Source organism: Lepisma saccharinum, chromosome 30, assembly GCF_977018435.1.
Source record: "Lepisma saccharinum chromosome 30, izLepSacc3.1, whole genome shotgun sequence".
Lineage (NCBI taxonomy): Eukaryota > Metazoa > Arthropoda > Insecta > Zygentoma > Lepismatidae > Lepisma > Lepisma saccharinum.
In genome coordinates this window covers 43,997,595-44,019,974 of record NC_139258.1, presented here as the reverse complement: position 1 = coordinate 44,019,974, position 22,380 = coordinate 43,997,595, and the positions used below count along the sequence as shown (strand labels likewise).

Below are 22,380 nucleotides of genomic sequence, written 5' to 3'. Positions count from 1 at the left end.
TTATATAACTCTGTTAACTAAGAATACCCAATAAAAAAATAATGTAATAAGTATTCAACACAATATCAAAGCAATGCACATCACATCTTTTCAGATATATCTGATGAGGATTTGAGGAACAAGACATGGTTGGAAAATGGATAGGTTCTCTCAAGCTTTTGACTTCTGGAGAAGTTTCCAAGCTTTCAAGAACTAACATCACTCCCATTTTCATGGTAGAAAATGAGAGTGATGATAGCTCTCGAGAGCTTGGAAATTTCTCCAGATCTCATCTCGTTGATAGCCCAAGAGTATCTATTCAGCCTTCACTGCCAGGAAAGATTCAAGACTGGAAAAGTCCCTGCCCTTCAGTAGCATTCAGGAAAGTAAGTATATTTAATTATTTTTGTTTCTTCTCTTCTACTGATGGTATTTTGCCTATTGTGCAATTGATTGTGGCCTGTTAACATCTGGGTTCTACAGAGCTGATTCTACTACAGAGTTTGGTGGGAATGGTTATGTATATATATATATACAAAAGTTAATATAAGAAATATCTTATTGTATATGCTGCCCCCATAGAAAACAGCTATGTACTATCAGTCTTTAAAATCACAGACCCCCTCCCCCAAAAAAATCCTGTGCATGGCATTGGGATGTGATATAGGGGTTTGTACTGTTATGATGATGATCTGTCTCTCCTCTCAGGATGATATATTACTAACTTTCAGTTTATTCTATTTATAGCAATCTTTTTTCTCTTTTACAGAACAACCTATAGAAAATAAAATACCATTTCTATCTGCAAAAAAAATTTGAACATAGATCTGAGCCGATACCACCATTTGCTGACACCATGACCGATACGTACCGATACAAATACTTGTATAATTCCAGTACAAAATAACAAAGGCTAGTTACCAAGTCATACTAACTCGTCACATCACTAGGCACGTATTTAGAAATATATAGTTTGGGGAGCCAGTTCAAGCCAAGTGTCTCAGAAATATAATAATCAAATTGTTTCTATTTAATACGTTAATATAATTATTTGTAATATGAAAATTAATTAATTACTACTTAATTTCTCTGATGCATATGGAGTATTGTTGTATGTAACCACAGACTAAGAAACGGAGGAAAGACAACGTTAATACTATTTTGTTCTTTATATCTTGACTAAAAAATATTGTTATTAAATAAATAGTAAAAGCACACTATAAAATGAGATATAAAACAGCAAATATTCATCATCTAGCTTATGTGTAGTGAAGACCGCTAAAATTTGTGTAAAAACAACAGTCATGGAAAGGAAATTTATGTCAAAGAAGTAAAAACTTGAATATTTATTGAATAACAAAAATAATGATGGTACGTGCATTTGATGAAAAGTAAAGTTCCTGATAAATATTTTATGTACATTATTGTAAGTAGTGGTGTACATAAATCTTTAGAAGGGCCTCTCCCATGGTGTCGTCATTGCCTTGTATTCAATACATAGCAGGTTCAATACTCAGTGGAGGCACATAGTGGTTCAGGTCCCACTTTAAAATGTAGGTCCAGTCCCGATTAGCTTATCTTTCTAAGTATGGTCATTCAAAGCCGTTTGTTCCCAATCTAATCTCGGCGGAAATTATTGATTGATTGATTTGCTTTATTTTACTTCGCTTTTGTGCCACTTTTGGCTAATTTGCGAAGATGGGGATGTGTAAGATAATGTGATGAAATTGATGAATGGCCACTCCCAAACATCAATGCCCAGGCCAAGATTCGAACCCTGGTGCCATAGCACGATGTACAGCTTTCGGCAGAAATAAGTAACCATCATTGGCAAATACTGGCAGTCAGTCACACAAAATACAAAAGTGAAGAGGATTCCCCTTCGCCCTTCAACGTAGATAAAACAAAGCTAATTTCACAGTGACCTTCATCCCTCTTTTCCAAGATCCCTGCAACTATCTGACCTGGCATTAGTGCAGCGGGGGGCTAAAAACATCCACCTATCTTACCACCACGAGCTTCAAGCAAGAATTGGCAAGGAATGGTTTATTTCCCACAGTGTTAACTAAGCAGTTACATGCCTTCATAGTCACGTTTGGGTTCAGTTTTCACTTACCCATGCCTTTGATCTTGCCATCTGCTTCCCAGGAGGGTGGGGTTTTATCCAGTGTTTGTAGGAAAATCTATGAAACTTCATGTGCTGGTCTCCCAATCTGTCACAAGGAAGGGTGAACAAACTTGTTAAAAGGACAAATGTTGAGATGAGCTGTTGCCTTTGCCCGCTCTTCTAGCCACTGAAAATCTTTGGTATTGGTACTCACCAATGCTGATACCGATTGGTTCAGCCTGTAACGTTCAAGTTTTCAAAGTGCTTTCATTTTTTTAAAGTCGTGACTGGGCTGGATCTTTTATGCTACCTCAAAAGCCGTGGTATCTTTTAAGCACCTTGTTCAAACTTACAAAAATCAATTAGGGTGGAGGTTATTTGCCACGTTGTTCGCGGCACCTCAAAGTTGACTTCACAATTCTCAACTTCAATTTGCAGGAATGGGGGTAAACACAAGAAAGTTGCCATTTACAAATTATATCCTGAAAATGAAGAAAACTCTACTGCAAAAACTTCCAAAATGCGTTATACGTTTTAGTAACCTTATGTAATCTAGAATTATTCACCTCCACCAAAGAACTACAATTACATGCAACTATAAATGCCTCTTTCACTCTTCTTTTTGTATCTTCGACAACGCAGTGATAAAGGGAAAATTAAGTTAATACGAAGTCAAAAACAGATACCAATTTTCAACAATTTAACGACGCAGTTTATATAACAATTAAATGTTCATAACAAGATGAATATAATCTTTTTACAATCACCACAACCAGATTTCGTTGATTAAATCATTTACAAAGTTCTCCTTAACATTAAGATAATATTGGGTAACCCCAATCAACAAATTTTATGCCTCTTTCGACGTTGACTAGATACCATTTTGATTGGACCATTTTTTGTAACGCATTTACCCCTATGTTTATGTACTTCAAAAATGTTAAGCAACTACTCAACAAAACAAAAAAAAAAAAAAAAATGTTGAAAATTTCGGGAATAAGCAAAATTTGCGAAATCTACAATTTTCGTTATCTTACTTTAGTATCTATGCTTCAATCATTTTCTGAGACAAAGATTAAATCCAACGATTTCAATATTTTAAAACGCATTCATCATTTTTTACCATAGACGTATAAACTGCAAATAGCCGTACCAATAAATTGCGACAATTTCACATCAATTTAGTACAAGGTACCCTCCTAGATGCTCATTCAAAGAAACCAATTAATTTAACCACTTGCCATATTCGCCAGTAAATTTACCGAAATACTCAAAGGGGGGGCGGGAAACGGGGGAATGGAGAACAGCGTTGCTTAATGACGTCGTCGCGATTAGTTAAGGTAACTATTTGTGACGCGTTCAAAAAAAGCTACAAGTCTTTTCCACAGAAATAACGAACTTTCGTCCATTGTTTAACCGCACTAGGTTCCATGCACGCACGTGACACAACATTAATTTTACTACGTGCTTCACTAAAGTTACGCCTTTGGTATCAATTTTACGGGATTCAATCCAGTCGTTTCTCTCTAGCAAGCACTTACACATACAACCTTGGTGACAATGAAGTTCGACCAGAAAGGAATACGTGATTAAATGCACAGAGGCATGGGCGGTGGAATGGGTGACCCGCAGAAGTGACACATGTGTGTAAGAGGAGTCGTGTGAGCAGGCAAGTATCATGATCCCAGCATGTTGCACCCAAGGTCACGTAAAGAATGAAAACGGGGAACTATATGCGTGACATTGAACTTCGACCAGGCACCAGACCCATACGGAAAATTCCAGATAGTGGCGCATTCGACGGAAGCATGATGTCACGGACACGATAAGGGAGTCCGCCGTATATAAGCGCGTGCTGTGCACCGAGGAACCGCAGTGCATCATCATCATGGCCAGGGGCAAACCTATCGACAACACCGTGAGGAGAAGAGTGGTGGAGTTGCAACGGGATGGACTCAGTGAACGGGAAATAGGGCGCCAACTGAACTTACCCAAGTCAACCGTCCACTGCATCATCAAACACCACCAAAATACGGGTACTACAGAGCCAGGTAAGGCCCCCGGTCGAAAACGCCTGCTGAGCGTGCGTGACCTACGGATATTTAGGCGCTATATCCAGACCAACAATCATGTTTCTGTGGCCGAATTACGACCGTGGACTCGAGAACGCTTTCACATTGAAGTGTCAACCAGAACCATTCGCCGTTACCTACAGTGATGTGGTTACCGAGTGTACAAGGCGAAACGTAAACCCTTCCTTTCCATGTTGAACAAAGGCAATCGACTACGGTGGGCACGAATGTACCGGGGATGGACATTTCGGCAGTGGAACAGGGTTTTGTGGAGGGACGAATCCATTTTCAATGTTGTGTACGGGAAAATACGGAAAACAGTCATTTGTCGGAAGGAGGAACAGAATGAAGCAAAATGTTATGCACGTCGGGTACAGAAACCTGCATCAGTGATGGTATGGGGATGCATAACGGCATCTGGGGTTGGCCCACTACACGTCCGTGAGGGCATTGTGAATGCACACGCATATACACTAATACTGAAGCGGCATCTTGCCACAGTGCGAAGGCACCTGTTCCACAGGCGGCGTCTCATCTTTCAACACGACAATGCCAGGCCTCATACAGCGTGGCTGACAAGAGAATGGTTGACTCGCCATCACGTGCGAACTCTGCCATGGCCACCCGACCTCTCGCCAATTGAGAATGTGTGGCGTGTTCTTAAGCGACGTGTACAACAGAGGGGACCCACGACAGTGGCTGCTCTTATCGCCTGCCTGCAGGAGGAATGGCACCGCATCGATGTGGAATACCTTGAACGACTCGTCCGCAGCATGCCCCGACGCATTGCCACAGTTATTCGCCGACGGGGTGGCATCACACCATGGTAAACAGGATCCCCTCTAACAGTGGTCGAACTTCAATGTCACGTGTAGATGGACGAAAATGTTTTATTTTGTGTGGACACCATACATTGCTGCGTTGCAGCGGAAATTGATGTTTTCGTTTGTTCCATGTAGCCTGCTGAATAAAATATGTTCAGCATATGCATGTGTTCTCCTTCTTTCACAACGCACTCCTATATTTGTGACTGGTCGAACTTCATTGTCACTAAGGTTGTATATCCACGAAGTAAAACAGAACTTGTCTGGTAACAAAATAGTTATTTTTAGCACTTGAAGCAAACGTTACGAAAAATCTAGTAGTTTTTTGTCGAGCAAAAAATCGGCATTTTTGACACTCACTATAATCCACCAAAAATACAATTTCACTTCCTACCTTCATTTTATGCGCCGCAACTTATAGGTTCTGACAGTGGACTACTTCCTTCACTCTTTGATGAACGTGCCTCGTGGTAGGAAACCGAAGTACCCCACTCTCCCATTTTTCATGTCACTGGCTGGATACAAATTGTCAAATGCCGTGTTCCTTCCTATGCTTCAATTCTGCAACCGTCACGATATTTGAAAACGTAGCTACGTCTTGATTAATGTTCAACAAATCTCGGCAATTCATCGCGAGTTTATGAAAACGACAAAGTCCAAACTACGTATCCCGAGAGACATTTATGCGGCGGAGCGAGTCAATTACGTGTATTGCCGATGCCAGGCACAAGACACAAACTGTTCTGAACTCACGCACTTACACACACACACTGCCTTTCGCTTCCTGTAACTTCCGAGCTGCAGATGGCGTGATAACAACGAAATATTTCACAAATAGTCAGTGATGCCATCTGGCGGAGGATCAGGTAATTAACTGATAAGTAGTTTTTTATCGCCATTCTGAGCGGAGCAATTTCCAACACAACGAGTTGGACGTTGTAAGATTTTGCAATGTGAATTGCAGAAAATCGCTACAGTCCTAATTTTTAATTAATTTATTTTTCTTTATATTCAAACGCTTGTAACATAATTGCCTGAAAGGGAAATATAGCAGTTAATGGTGAACTGTTTAACAGCCGCTCACCTTAAGATAGAGTTCTATTATCAGGGTTCGTATCTCTGAGGTCTCTTCTTGCCCCTCACATCTCCAATGGAAATTCTGGAGACACTGGCAACACTGGAAGGACTCCATCTCGGCTCCAGGATTCTCACAGAATCCAAACCCAGTCTCACCTTCCATGGTTTTTCTCCCTCTGCTCTGTAGACTCATTCCGGATGTTTCTTTTTCCATTTTGTCACACTCGTATATGTCACAACACTTTACCTTCTTGAATTTTGTATGGTTTCTCCAAAACCACTTTACCATGACTACCTTCGTGAATTCAATAGACGAACACTGTCACTAGCACTTGCACTTCAACCAGTGAGCCACTTCTAGTCCATATACGGCTTCACTATGTAACCAATCTGACCCCACGTTTTACAAGTTGAGCCCTGTGTTTTTGCAAATTGAGCCCCACGTTGGGCGCCAAAAACGTTTGCAACGTTCGCGCCGGAACACTGCACACTACACCATGAAGCGGTGTTAAAGTGTACCCATATATGCTAGCTTGTAGCCAGCCGAAGATATGGACTCAAAGTATCTGAGGGCTTGCGGGGTTTAGTATGGAAAGGTCAAAAGTCAACTAGTAAAAGTTTATTTATATTTATACATGCATGTAAATAACCAGTTTAGCACATACGCTCTTATTTCCTCTCAGTGAGGTACCTCGGGAGTGTTAGTAACCTTATCTAATTTAGGGGGAACCAACTAGTGCAGGTAACCAATAGGAACCTTGGTAGTCATCACGTGCCACGCCATCTGGGGACAACATGCGAAAGCGTCCAATCAATTGCAAGGCACGGGCCAAGGGGGCTGTGGTTTCACAAAGGTGTTGGTATGAAACAACGCCGCAAAGTCAATCCAGCTACTGCAAGGGAACGGTTCGGTCCCTTGGTATGTTCAGTCAGTAGCAAGAGACGGCAAGGTACAAAGGGAAGGTCTGGAAGCACTCAGGAGACTTGGGCTTGGGCCGCCACGACCTAAGGGTAGCACACCAAGCTCTTATGGGGCAGACCAGGTAGGTAGGTAATCTGCTTTTCTTATTCTCCTCCTTCCTTCTCAAGGAAGCTATTGGATCCCGGTAGGGGAAACATCCAGACTACATCTGGGGACCAGGTCTTTCGCAGCCGGCATCTGGCAGTCGACTGAGCTCCGGGCCTTGCTGCATTGTTTATATACTGTTTGGTGGCAGCACTGAGGCAGGTGGAGAAGATTGGAACTAAGCCGGCTGCAGCCGTTGCAAACTCCCTTCAATTCACGAGATGCAACTCATGCGTTATAAATTATCAAGTTTTGCCTTGTAAAAACCACTAGCATGTGGCGATATAAACTTAACACTTGTGTGTTAAACTAAAAATGTTACATTAAAGAATTTACAAGACAAAGCGATTCGACAATGCAAGTTACATATATTAAACAACAATTACTGCACAAAAGATAACTGAATGCGTAAGCCATGCAGGGCATTTAGCATGCTTTCTTTAACCAAAACTTGTGTGCCACAACAATATATGTTTCATGCTTAACAACAATGCACTCAAAATTAGATAAAAGATAAATCAAAAGCGTAAGCCTCTCAGGGCATTTCGCAAGCATTAATAATTATATATTAAAGAATATGGCTATCACACAGGATCGCTAAATGTGATGACCATGCAGGGTCGTTACAGTTTTCAACATAATATTTAAGGAATGTACATCACATCTTTTCAGATCCATATCTGATGAGGATTTGAGGAGGAGGACATGGTTGGGAAATGAATAGGTTCTCTTAAGCTTTTGAGCAGGTGAGTTTCCCAGCTTTTGAGAACTAACATCACTCCCATCTTCAGGGTAGAAAATTAGAGTGAGATAACTCTAGAAAGCTTGGAAATTTCTCCAGATCTCACCTGGTCACTAGCCCGAGAGTATCTATCTATTCATTGTTCATCACCAGGAAAGCTTCAAGACTTCAACAGCACAGAAAATCTCCCAGTTTCCTGGAGGAGAAATTCTGGTGAGTAATGAAAGTAGTTTATTTTTATAGTAAGTTGAATATTTTATAGTCAACATGTTCATGTCTTCAAACAGGTAAATTAATAATTCTTTTTAGTTTAATATCTTCATTATTATTGAAGTCAATAAACCTGTACAAAGTTATGTATTGAAATTTCTTGAACACAAGATTTCTTGATACCTTTCTTCTTTGAAATATTTTTTTTTCAGAGTATTTTATTCAAAATTGAAATTTTGTTACAAATATATCAAACTTTTGACAATTTCCATTTATTTCTTATTTTGTTGTGCTGTTATAGACACCTTCACCTTTTCTCACTGTAAAGTTTAACTCAAATGTGACATTTTATGGGAGAGTTTTTGCTTTTCTGTCACTTTTCAATAACCGAGACAATAATTGGATGAAATTGAACAAGGAACACCTATGCCTGGGCAAGGACTCAAAACCAGAACTTGCTTTCGCCAAGAGGAAAGTTTCAAGACTTGATCAGCACAGAATATCTCCAAGTTTCCTGGAGGAGAATTTCTGGTGAGTAATAAAAGAAGTTTATTATTGTAGTAAGATGAATATCAACACTTCTATGCAAACAGACACTCCATGAATTTTTCATGTCATCATACAGGTAAATTAATAATTCTTGATAGTTTAGTATCTTGTTTACTCTGGACTAGTTATGTATTTAAATTACTTGATTGCTAGGTGTGCTCAAATTAAGATCTGATAACTTTATTCTTCTAAATACAGGATTTTAAACTATTTTATTAAAAAATGAGATATTTTACAAATATATCAAACTTTTGACAGTTTTATCACTTTTTGTTTTCTTGTTATGCTGCTATGGACAACTTTTTCGCAAAGTGGCTCTTATTGAAGAATTTTTTTACAATATTTTTCTCTTATTATCTATAATCATAATGAAGTGAAACTTCTATTTTTCATTGTCTTTGAGAATTTTACATTTGCTTTTGGCATCAATACCTATCTCGTATTTGAATTTTTGATATTTTGTATTGTTTTTTTACCACTTTCGGATAACTGAGATGATAATTAGACAAAATAGATGAAGCAATACTTACAATGAATACCTATGCCCAAGCCAGGACTTGAACCCAGAACTTTCAGTGGGGCGATCAATATCCATTGTGGTGAGGAGGTTAATGCAATTACTAGTAAACATATTTTTCAAAAAAATTAAATCATAATTCTTAACCACACCAGATATTACTTGCCTGAACATTGCTCAATATAAATGTTGAAAGTTGGAAAAATATACATTTACTTACTGATTGAAGTTTTTTGAATTGTGTTTTCTTGCAAAGACTTCATTATGTGTGGCTACTTCATTGCATGGATAATTAGGATAAGAAAGGTCCTATTTAAACGTTTGACAAAATAGGTCTGAGAAAAACAAATGGTATTAAAAAGTCATTGCAGTAAAACCTAACACAGATAATGTATTGTTTCCACTTTTACAATTTCAATTGAAAAGTATACACACTTTGCAAGTAGTATCTGCCAGTCCTAAGTCTGTTCAAGTGGGAAGGGAAATTATGATTTCTAGTCCACACTCTTTAATTTTTAGGCGAGAGCTGTCCAAACTTCTTTGTATACACAATATTACATTTAACTTACACTAAAGACACTGCCTCAAAATAAATCTATAAGTTCTATCAGTACTAAGGCAGACAACATAAAAAAAACCTTGGTGGATTTGTGGACTGCAGGTCAGAGTTTGAGCAGCTACACGTGTGTGCATGTGTGTGTGTGTGTGTGTGTGTGTGAGAGAGAGAGAGAGAGAGAGAAATTGATAGAGAGGAGGAGATAAACACACAGAGATAAACAACAACACACCGAGATATGGACAAACACTTACAGAGAAAGCGAGAGAGATATGTTGGATGTAAGATGTAATATTAAAACATTCGCCTTTAGCTTGTCTTAGAAAAGAAATGATTGCATTCATCCTAAAGTTTGGCATGTACTCCATTATTTATACAGAAGTTATGATTAAAAAAATTGGCATATTTTACAATATATATATATTTTTTAATATGAACAATATTTACAAGAATGGACAATGAATGAAACTTCATGAACTACAATGTAAAAATGAATTGAAAATACTATTTAAATGCAGAACTTATCAATTGTAATAATTGTGATGAGAAAAAATATGGAATATAGGGATTATATCACAAATACATACTGAGAAATGTGCATAATTGAATACACAGAAAATAATTTAATAATTTTGTTTTAAATTATGAAACAATAAAATAATGAAATATCCCATGTAGCACACATTGTTGGGCCAACACATTGTTGGGTGATTGTCGGCATGGTTGGGAAGTGGTTGGTAGTTCTTGCCAACAAATATCTTACGTTGGGCCAATGATTCATATTGTTGGTTGGCCCAACATTGCTTTCGTTGGTGCATTCAAGGTTTGGTACAGTGACCAGTGACGTTATGCCAAACGGGAAAGGGGGAGTAAAATTCTCCCTGTCGATCAGAAAGACCCTACAGTGAGCTGAAAAAAATTAAATTCTGTTTAACGTAAAAAAAGTGTGCATATTGTAACTGGATTTTGGGATATATATTGAACTCCACAAATATGGCCGCCCTCCTCAGCCACCCATATCATTGCTTTATGGTGATTTTGAATTTTCTAATTCTACATATAATTTAATTCTTGCTCTATTTCTTCCACTATGAGCAATTTATGGACAGCAGATTCAGAAACGGATGCATATTTTTGTTTTCCCATTGGACTAAGCACAACTTCTTTATGGTTGTATAGACAGAAGAAGGCAAAAATTCTCTTTTTTGCCTAGTGGAAACCACAAAAGTTCCAGCGCTCCAGCCTCCTGAGATGTTATTTGGGAAAGGGCGTGTGTGGTATCCCGAAAAGTCGGAATTGGGATTGGGAAAAAAATCTCGTCCCACTCCCGGATTTGGGAAATGATTTCCTAACATTTCAAGATCACGAGCACTAGGAATTATCATTTTTAAAAGTGGCTAATTCTCCGTGTTTTCTGCACAATAAGTATTTGAAACTTCTTAAAATTACTAGTTTTTGTTCTACAGAGTGATCACAAAGTCCCATTACCCCCTATGTTAATGAATTGTTGTTCCTTATTGTTGCATGATCTACATCTAAATCATGGCTGACGAGTCCACTTACACCATGGAGGAACGGATCGTCATGAGCACGTGGGCTCACGAACGACCCCATACAGGAAAATCAATGAGAAATATTCAGCATGATTTCACTGTTAGGTTTCAGAAACCTTCCCCACCAAAACCAACAATTTTACGGTGGGAGAAAAAGCTCTTTGCAACTGGTTGCATAAAAGATAAGCCCCGCCCAGGATGACCATCAACACGACTGGAAACGTGTTGGAGGCTGCAGCGTCTGTCGAAGGTTCGCCAAAAAAGTCCATTCGTAAGCGCTCACAGGAATTGGGAGTTCCATACTCGACATTAGAAAAACATATGAAGAATGATTTGAAGTTAAAGGCATTTAAACCTTCGTTTGTAAACAAATTGAGTGATAATGACATGCAAAAACGTCATCAGGCTTATGGGCGAATGCTCGATGTCTTTACAACTCTTCCTTCAAGGGGTAAAGTGTTTTTCTCGGACGAGTTTGCGATATATCGCAGTGCAAAAGCGACAAACATTTATTTCTGGAGTAAAGAAAACCCACATTTTTATGAAGAACTTGAACACAACCCACCACATGTCATGATCTGGGCTGCAATGTCTGCAACCCACTTGGTGGGTCCATATTTCTTTGACGGTGCTGTGAATGTCGTATCTCACCATGTTACGTGATTGGTTTATTGCACATCTGCAAGAACAGGGACTGCTCGGTCATGTATGGTTCCAGCAAGATGGAGCACCAGCCCATTATGCTATTGCCGTGAGGGATTTCCTGATACATTTGCCTGCACCTTTGGGGTGGCCATCCCAAAGTCCTGATCTGTCATCTTGCGACAATGCATTATGGGGGTGCTGCCACACGTTACGAGACAGTTGACGAATTTAAGGATGCTGTTCGACGTGCATTTACTGCCATCACGCCAGCAATGTTGAGGAGAATTTCCCATTGTACATGGTGGAGAATCATACTCTGTTATGAAAACGATGGTGTACACACAGACACTCTGGACTAAATCATAACGAATAGTCACACAACCTCCGAGTTGTCCTTTGCCATGATCTCACATTAATACAATGCAACCATCTATGACGATGTGGACACGCAATAGGGGGTAATGGGACTTTGTGATTGTTAAACAATCACTCGACGGAGAAACAGCGTGTAAAATTCAAGTTTTATGAAGTGTCGGGAAAAATAAAATATTTTTCATCCCGAAAAATTTCTGATTTACTAGGGAAATGGTGAATTTTCCCCATCCCGAAAGTCATAACCAAAAAAATTTTCCGTCCCGCACTTGCCTAATGCTAACGATTAGTGCGAAAGAAATTTCTGTTGTTCTACAATGTAAAACTTAGGGCAACCAAATGACGGACGAAATTCTTTTAGGTCACAACGAGCCTTGGGCTGCTACTGCAAAAGATTAGCAACATTATATTAGAACATTCCCAATGACTTTAGTTAAATATAAATGTAAAAACGATGGCGTGTTCTTTGATTTGTTCATCCTTCCGAGAAATTTTAAAATATAATAATTTCACATCACGATTTATATCGAAATATGTATAATCGATGTGTTTTTCGAAAGTCGATTGTGACTGTGTGACTGTGATGGCACGTGACCAGAGTACTTGGCGGGATCCTGGATGTTTGCTACATTTTTGACGAGTTTAGATTTTCTTTACAGAAAACAACGTTGAGAAAGGTAAGTGACACACTAATTTAGTTCGATAACAGTACAGATAATGAAAAGTAGTGTTATAAATTACTTGCAGAGTTATTCATATTTACATAGTCAGGGTGGCTACAAACAAGCAGAAATGAAATTCCCTGACTTTTCCAGGTTTTCCAGGACAAAAGTTTACATTTTTCCCTGACAATTACAAACTAAACTAAATCGATGTCTTTGCAAATGGAAATAATAAACTCATACAGATCCAGGTATGGATTTGTTAAGTACCAATATTATCTTCTATGAAATTGACTTAATTTGTTTATTCTGTATGATTTAAATCCAAACTGCAAAATAGTGAATTTGGAAAATTATTACAATTCACAAGCTACGGAAGGATTAAGGAATTTTGTCATACGCAGTAAGTTTAAAATAAAATACTTGATTATTTTTAAAGTTAGAACTAAATGAGATAAGAGTGAAGAGTGATTGATTAAGAAATACAATTTGTAATTTATCAGTCTCCTTATACATTCTTGGTATTATATGTTGATATTTCCACTGAGGTTTGGAACCCTCTGCTTGCAAGAACCATGAGTGCGGACTCATTTTTCAATGCATCAAGCTCTCTTCTCTGTAAAGCAAACAACTTAACTCTTGCATATAAGTGAAACAATTGAATCGAACAAAATAAAGTGTCTTATTTCCTTACATTATCAATGGAATTTCTGCTTCAGTACAGTATATCCAAGTGAAGTACTGTGAAACTGACAACATGCAGTTATACCATTAATGCCTGACGAAAAGCGTATGTAGGTATTAGAAATTTAACACAAGGAATTTATAGAATTGCATTGTATAGGTACCTGATTTAGCTAACCACACATTAAAACAGGAACACTCTAATAATATAAGCTTCTGAAAGTTCATATAGGAGGGGCATCCTGAATAAAGCTCCAATGGTGACTATACGCAGCACTAGTGGTCGGAGAGCGACACACACACATGCAGCCGTTTTAGGACAGTTCTAGGTTAAAGATTGCAGCTCTCATACAGTCTCCCACCGACTGCGATGTAGCCTACATTGCACGCTCAGAATTTGGCACAGAGCAACCAGCAATCGTGTGAGGTGTACAGACTGGACGTCGTGAGTGATAGTATGGTCAGACGATGGTGCAGACAATTCACGGAAGGCCAATCGAATGTGCACAACCCCATACAGCTGAGTACACACAGGCCCTTTGCATCACTTCAGGTGAGAGATCTTGGATCACCACTCCCTGTACAGCCCTGGCCTTGCATGTCTCTTTGTTTAACTGAAGAGTTTTCTGGCAGGACAAGGATTTGACAGCTACACTGCGATAGAGATAGTTTCAGTCTTTGCTGTCAGACACATATGCCATAGGCATACACAATTTAGTGTCATGCTACAACAAATGCCAGAACAACGGTGGTGATTATGCCGAATATTAGGTTAGGACTCACTGTTACTAATGCAATAAATTACAACTGATATTCATGTTCTATGTATGACTAATCGGTAGGGACCTTGATATTTTGTTATTTTTTTTTCAAATTGGTGTATTTTCTTATTTTTTATTTTTTACTATACTGTGTTATTTTTCCCAAAATTCACATTTTCGTTTTAGCGCATTTTCTGGCAAATATCTGAAATTATACCTTCATGGTGTTTTTAAACTACTGTTTCAAATTGTAAGTCACATGGCTTACGCCTCTTCGTGAGAGTTTGATATCTTGAAAGATATTTTGGGAAATTTATTTTCCATACCCCTTTTTTAATTTTAAGGTAAGGATTTTAGATAATGGAATTTTCCCCGTATATACTGAAGGGTGCATAATGACCGTAAGTGGCGACGCACCCAAAAAATTTAAATCAATCAATCTCACGTGACAGATACTGATATATTATGGCACCAAAAATTGGCATTATCTTTTTCTTTGACTTGTTAGTGTTACGTTTCCCAAAATTCGCGTTTTTGTTTTAGAACATTTATCTGCCAAATATACCAAACCGCAATACTCCATTGTGCTTCTAAACTATTATTTCAAATTGTAGATCGCATGGTCTACGTATTTTCGTGACAGTTTGATATGTTGGAACAGATTTTTGAGGAAGTAAAAGTAAAGTTCCATGAAGGTGTATAGTAGGGGTGTGGAGTTAGGGCCCCACCCTTTCTTGATCATGGCTGAAGGTAGGGGTGATGTGATCAGCACAACGCACCTGGCTACCTTTATCCCTCAAAGTTTCCTCAAGGTACCAGCTTCATATGATGCTGGGTGGGCGCCGGAGCAGTTTGAATAGGTGGAAAACATCCCGGTTCTCCTCCGCAGGGGATCGAAAAAATCGTGGGAAATACATGATTTAATGTGGCTGTCGGAATTATTCCATGTACATATAACTCTATAGTTTATTCTTGAGTAAAATGTTGGAAAACTTGCATGTTCTATGTACACAAACATGGCCTAGAAAGGACAAGAATGTTGGATTTCATGGAATTTTTCGTTGTTTTAGGACCTTTCGCTAAAAATGCCAACAATTCGCATTTTATGCCAAATTCGCATTATTTCAATATTCGAACGGGTGAAAAATGTGTCCAGACTGCACCAGACATCCTAAACATAACTTCGCAGCAAATACCATTTTTGACGGTTTTGGCGTTTGCGAAAAATCAATGTCGCTACTACTTGGAAATTACTTTCTGGCCACCCCTCGTATAATAAGTAGATGGAAAGTGAAAATTTAGCAGGGCTGGCAGAAAAAAGTCAATTCTTGAAGAAAGTGATCTGCTTTTATGATCGAATGATTTGAGTAAATATGATATTAAAATATATACGTATTTATTATTAGTATTTTATATCATAATATTGGACATTAACCTTACTCAGTGAGAGATTAATGACCATCTCTCATGAGTTTAAACAGACAGGACAGAGAGTGGCGTTAATTTCATTGCAATACTAGTGTTGCAGTAAATTTGAGGTTGCGAGCATGCACTTACCAATTTTTATAACGTTCACCAATGCAGTTTTATGTTTTACTTTTTCGTGATAGTATTCAATATATATCCAGTGGCGAAGCGTGCTGTCTCTGGAAGGGTAGGCACAGGATGGAGCAGGGTTTGGGGGAGGGGAAGATGTGACTTTTTTTAACATTAGTATGTTAAAATATAGCCCCTAGAAAATAAAAGACAACATATTGCCTAAATCTCGTCTACTTAAGTCGGGATAGTGATTGTAAGGGATAATGTAGTGATTAACACTCTCGCCTTATAATCAAGAAGTAGAATGTTCGATTCCTCATGGAGGCATTGGTTCAGATTCTACTTTAATCTAGTCTCGATTAGATATCTCGGAATAAAGGCGCTTCTGTCTCGAAGGTCAGAAAAAAGTGACAATGAGACTCGATGTCCTGACCACTCGTCACCCAATGAAAAAGCCGTTCTGTCAGGCCCTAGCCATCTTACATTTGTTAGATTAAAGCAGCTCGTAAAAATTATATGCTACTTCAATAACAGTATTGTAAATGTTTCTCGCATTACAGAAATGGTTGGTTCACTTGAGTGTCACTTGGTGTTTATTTCTTTTTAATGCTGACATCCACGGCAGATTGGTTATAACAGCGTGTTACGACAAGGGCATCAGGTTCGAATCCCCACCTGGGCATAGGTGTTCTTCGTGAGTGTCCCTTCGTCAATATCATCATATTATCGCTCATTCTTATCTTCCCAATTAGCCAAAAATGGCAGAAAGCCAAGTAAAATAAACTAAATCTATGAATCAATTATTTCTTTTTAATTCTTTTATGCATATAATTCTGGTGGCCGCGGTGGCTCAGTCGGTAACGCGTCTGTCTACCATGCTCAAGGTCCCGGGTTCGATCCCCGGCCGATTCAAATCTGGGAACTTTTCTAACGTTGGAAGCGGTCCCGGCGCCCACCCAGCGTCGAATAACATGGATACCTGGGGGAAACCCTGGAGGGTAAAGGCGGTCAGGGGCATGGTGCTGATCACATCACCCCCACTCATGACCGGATCAAGAAAGTGTGGGGCGTTACTCCCACACCCCCTATACACCTTCATAACGTGGTGCTAAGCACAGGGGAGAACTTTACTTTTTTTTACTTTACTTTATGCATATAATTCTTCTTCAACAGGCGACTTTTTTAAAAAAATATATAATATGATTTAGAAAATGATGAAATGCTAAATGAGAACACGGACTGTGTAACACACCGACCAGAAAATTTCAGTAACATGGATTTTCTCTATACGTTTGCATTGTACGTAATTTGCCCCATTTTAAAAGTAGCGCGTTTTCAGTTATGTCACTAATCATGAAAGGAAATTTCGCCTCAATATCCCTTTCCTCAAAGAAATAAAATACTTTCCCTCTCTGAATTGAGATTGGTGTGGGGCACATCCAGCAGCTAACACTTCGCGAAAAGCGGTTCCTCAAAAGAGCTGAAAGCACCAAACTTAACACTGGTAACCAACTTGCATGCATTATTTGCAGTTAGAATTCTAATAATGCCTACTTTGATAGGTTAGGAGGCTAGGCTTAGAGGTGTTAGCAACACATTTTCGCTACATGTTAGCAGCTGGGTGTGCTCCGCTCACGGCACAGCTCTGAATCTTCCATGGAAACACTGCTTCAACAAGCTCTGTACGTCCACTGCCTGCTTCGTCACGCGCTCGTACACGATCGGCACTCTTCGGAAGTCAGGGAGAGAGGGTGAGAGAGAGAAAAGAGGCCGGCCTCTCAGGTTACATTACAGGCGAACACGCCCCTGAAATTATGCTTTCCCGCACGAATCACATAGGTTGTTATGGGACGAGCTAAGGCACTCTCGGGCGGGCCTCGCTGAATGCGCAGATACGGTTCCAGGCAGGGTTGCAAACTTGCGGTAATTATTGGAAGACCAAGAATTTCAGTTTTCTTTTATTAAGCATCGTTTAATGAAATTTATAAGTAATAAAATAATCCATAATAGACAAATATATTAGGGTAGGCCCGGCCTCATAGGATGCTTCGCCACTGTATATATCCCATTTGGTTGGATTCTTCTTGATATCTAAGAATAGTGCAATGTCATTGTAAACGTATGTTAACTTGTGCGAAACCAGTAATACGTCAGGATGATGAAAGAAAACCTTCGTAAGCACTGCTACATTCAATAAGGTGAAGTGAGCCAGAAGAATAACAAAATTCGAGCAGCATATTTGCAGTCTAAAGCTCTTCTTGTTTATGCATGTGATTTGTTTGGATGTTGCAGTCCATGCAATTTCTGTATCATGTTGTAGTGAGGTACTTTGTCGGGTGGCGATATTCGACAAAAATCGTATATATCAATGGAACCTATTTGTTTCCATGTTCCTTTAGTTTGCCCAACAAAATGCCTTACTACGACGTCCGACAACTATCGGACGGCACCACCTGCTCTTATCCCCCCATCTGTTGACAAGTACCCTTACTACTCCCATACGGACAAGAAAAAAAAATTATAATTCAATGCATTTTCCACGTAATATTTAGAGGCTTAACGTTTACTCTCCCGATGATACCATATGGTATCATCAGAGTAAGGTCGTACTCGCCTTATGATACCATATGGTATCATGGTGCTGATTACGAAATGAATGTGCTTTTTGGACCTTCATACTCTTATGTTTGGGTGGAAACTCTGACACAGGTCTGGAGCAAGCCTGGGAAATTCATATTGATGACCAATCTCCCCCCTCTCTGCAACATATCCATGCCACATTTCCGAACAGAGTTTGACATTTTGGATCATTATTCAACTTGTATGGCACCCAGGAACATAAAACATGTTTCAATCTCTTTGGAAATGTCCATTCTTTGAAGAGAATACTAAGGTTTGCGCCTTCTCGCCAAAATAGCGGGAGAAGAGGGGGCAAACTCCAGATCTTCGTTTTTTTTCATTGAAATTCGGTGGTCGCACCCCCAAACCGCCCTTCCTTAGTTTGGCGTTCTGAATTGTACACGGTTGCATGCTATGATGTTTTAGCTGCAAAACAAAACTTATCCGAAGTAGATTGCTCCCATAGTGCCCGAGTTATAACAATTTTCCTATAAAAATGCAAATTACCTATTTTTCGTAAAAAAAATCACATTTTGGCTTATTATTCAACTTGTATGGCACCCAAGAACATGAAACATGTTTCATTCTCTTGAGAAATATTCATTCTTTGAAAAGAATACTAAAGTTTGAGGCTTCTCTCCAAAATAGTGGGAGAAGAAGGGGCAAACTCCAGATTATTATGTTTATTTCCATTGAAATTCAGGTGTCGCGCCCCCCAAACCCCCATCCTCGGTTCGGCGTTCTGAATTCTTTACGGTTGCACGCGCTGATGTTTTAGCTGAAAATCAAAAGTAGATTGCTCCCATAGTACCCGAGTTCTAACAATTTTCCTCCAAAGAGTGTTCAAATTTAAAATTCCTGCCGAGAAACCAGGGCGAGAGAAATTTCTCTCTCTCCTCCTGCCATCACTGGTTTCTGGCGCCGTGGTTGTGTTGCGCATAAAAGGGGCCTAAAAGTTGAGACCGAAACTTACGGACGAGATTTCCTGTTCCCGTGCAGAGTTCCATAATGATATCTTTAAATAAATAAATTTAAAAAAAAGGTCAATGAAGATGAAATTCCCTGACTTTTTTTGACACCTCAAATTCCCTGACTTTTCCCGGTTTTCCAGGTCTGTCGCCACCCTGTCCTTGTTCCGCTTGGGTAACAGACAATATGGCGTGCACTCGTCATGGATCATCGTGCGCTGTGCTTGTGTTTTGTCGATTTGGAGTGGGGTATGCAGTGTTTCAACGTTCTTCACCGAAAAATACCTACTTTCGTGTTCATTATGTCATCACAAACCATTGACGGAAATCCCCAAAAAACCATTCATGATAGCCCCACAAACCATTGTCGGATAGCTCCAAAAACCATTCATGATAGCCTCAAAAACCATTCAGGATAGCCCCAAAAAACATTCACGATAGAACCAAAAACCATCCACGATAACCCCAAAAACCATTCACGATTGCCCCAAAAACCATTCACGATTGCCCCAAAAACCATTCACAATAGCCCCACAGACCATTTCCGGCAAGGTTAGGTTAGGTAAGCATAGTTAAAAAAAAATTCTCGTAAAAAAAAGGCACGTTTGGAAACACTGGCGAAACCGCATGACTTTCGACGCTCATGCCATCCGCAGGTACATAATGGAAACAACAGCAAAATGTCGCTTTACAGAAAATGCAAGTTCCTTACATAAAAAGTGATTTTTTCTTGTTCTGCAGCATTCTATTGGTAAATTTGAAGAAATCTGTTTGGGGCTATATCGCATATTTACCCTAGTTTCTTCTGTAAAAATAAATAAATGTGTCCGAAGGATAGTAAACTAGTACCATATCATGAACACCGTTGAAATTTAAAAAGTCTCAGATTTTAACTGCACAATGTAAGCCATGCGTATAAATCCACCGATTTTTTTCTTTTCTTTTAAGAGCCATCTAATCTAACTACTTGACTTAATAACAAAAGGCATGGAGCGAATTTACAATATAGAGAAAGTCTCCAATTTTGTTAATTTTCGGTATACTAACTAATTTTGACCTCCTAATCACGAATCTGTTGAAAAAAACCGGGGGTCACGTCTGAAAATTTGAAAAAAAGCAGATTGAATTTTTTTTATATATAAGTGATTAACAGTTTCATAGATCGGAGACACATTTAAATCGGATATTTTGTGGGTAACAGTAGGGTAAGCCGGAGACACTTAATACTCGGTTGTTTTCAAATAAAAATCATTGCTACTTACCTCATATGCATAGCGGAAGATTTTTCAAGCTGGCGATAACTTTTTTTCCATGAAAAACAAGTTAATTTTAACATTATAATCATTTATTGGTCGTTGCTAATTCTGCGGGCAAATTTTGACTCACGTTGTCTGTCGTCAGCAGATATGCAGTATTGTCAGATGATGTGCAGTGTTGCCAAACGTATGAACCTATAAATGTCGCCCAGGCTATTCACAAAAGGTTGTTAAGCGATAATTGAGGCTAAACTGTACTTTACGTCCTTATCTGCATGGTGATTGCTTCTTTGCGTTCGCGGTGTGCCGATAAATGCCGTACAAACTATTCACAAAAGGTTTTTAAGCGAAAATTGAGGCTAAACTGTACTTTACGTCCTTATCTGCATGGTGATTGCTTCTTTGCGTTCGCGGTGCGCCGATAAATGCCGCACAAACTATTCACAAAAGGTTTTTAAGCGGAAATCGAGGCTAAACTCTAGTTTACGTCCTTATCTGCATGGTGATTGCTTCTTTGCGCTCGCGGTGAGCGATCGTGGTGCGTCACCCGGCATCTCTCCGGGAAAGTACCTTTTTCTTTTTACACTTTCTTTTCACGATAGCCCCACTATCCATTCACGAGGTCGAGGTATGCCTACGAGGTTAGGTTAGGCCTGTTAGGTTAGGTTCCATTAGCACTCATTTCACCCCTAAATATGTGCTTCATTATCTAAAAAATTCCTTAGTACGTTCAATTACGCATATCCGGACGCGAAATTTCTTTTTCCACATAGGACAGGACTAGCACCGGAAGTGATGATGAAATCCTGATTAAGTGGCCTCGCGCAATCGTCATGTAAACAAATGAAGTTCAGTTACCGAAGTCGTGTTGTTTGTTGTCCTATTCTGTATATTAATTGAATATATGTTAATTATAAAGAAGAGTGTGAATAATTTGTCGGATTGATATCTTTTTCAGGTGAAATCCTTTTACAAACTCCCGAAAGTGAGTAGACAGTTGAATCAATAATGCAATAACTAGAGTATAAAATTATGATATTGAAAACTGCAAGATACATACTCCCGAAAGTGAGTAGACAGTTGAATCGATAATGCAATAAGTGGAGTATAAAATTATGATATTGAAAACTGCAAGAGGAGCTGTGACGAAAGAAATGTCTGTAAGAGAAACCTTAGCATTGGCGTAATGATCGTTTAGTGCAAGATTCCTGCAATATGCAACATGTTGATATGGGTATGTACTGCGAGGCGGTGATTTATCAGCACAAACCCCACATTTTTCCACAAATGTCCAATTTACAGTTATTTTGGCTCTAAATTTACCCCTACACCCCTCTAAATGCAATGTTAGACCTAGCCAGATTAATATTTCCGAATAAACCTCTTCTGTGAGGGGTTGTAATGCACTGTTTTTTTTACATTAAATAGTTAATGATATTTTAGTGCAAGCTTCTTGAAATATGTTGATATGAGTGTGTTATGTGAGGCAGTGATATATCCGTACAACCCCCACATTTTTTCATAAATGCCCAATTTAGAGTGATTTTGGGGCCCAAGTTCCTTTTGTTTTATTGCGATTTCATCATGTTACGTACGTAATTTTTACATGGTTCGATTTCGAT

General features: G+C 39.0%; 1 protein-coding gene across 1 annotated transcript in view; it reads left to right on the top strand.

Annotated features, from left to right (window-relative positions):
• The first annotated feature begins 12,877 nt into the window (after window positions 1–12,877).
• Window positions 12,878–22,380, top strand: part of LOC145981815 (uncharacterized) — a 239,341-nt gene continuing 229,838 nt past the window's right edge. The window contains exon 1 of the mRNA XM_083115248.1: window positions 12,878–12,946. The gene's annotated coding sequence lies outside the window, so the exon portion shown is untranslated. The remainder of the gene's footprint in view (window positions 12,947–22,380) is intronic.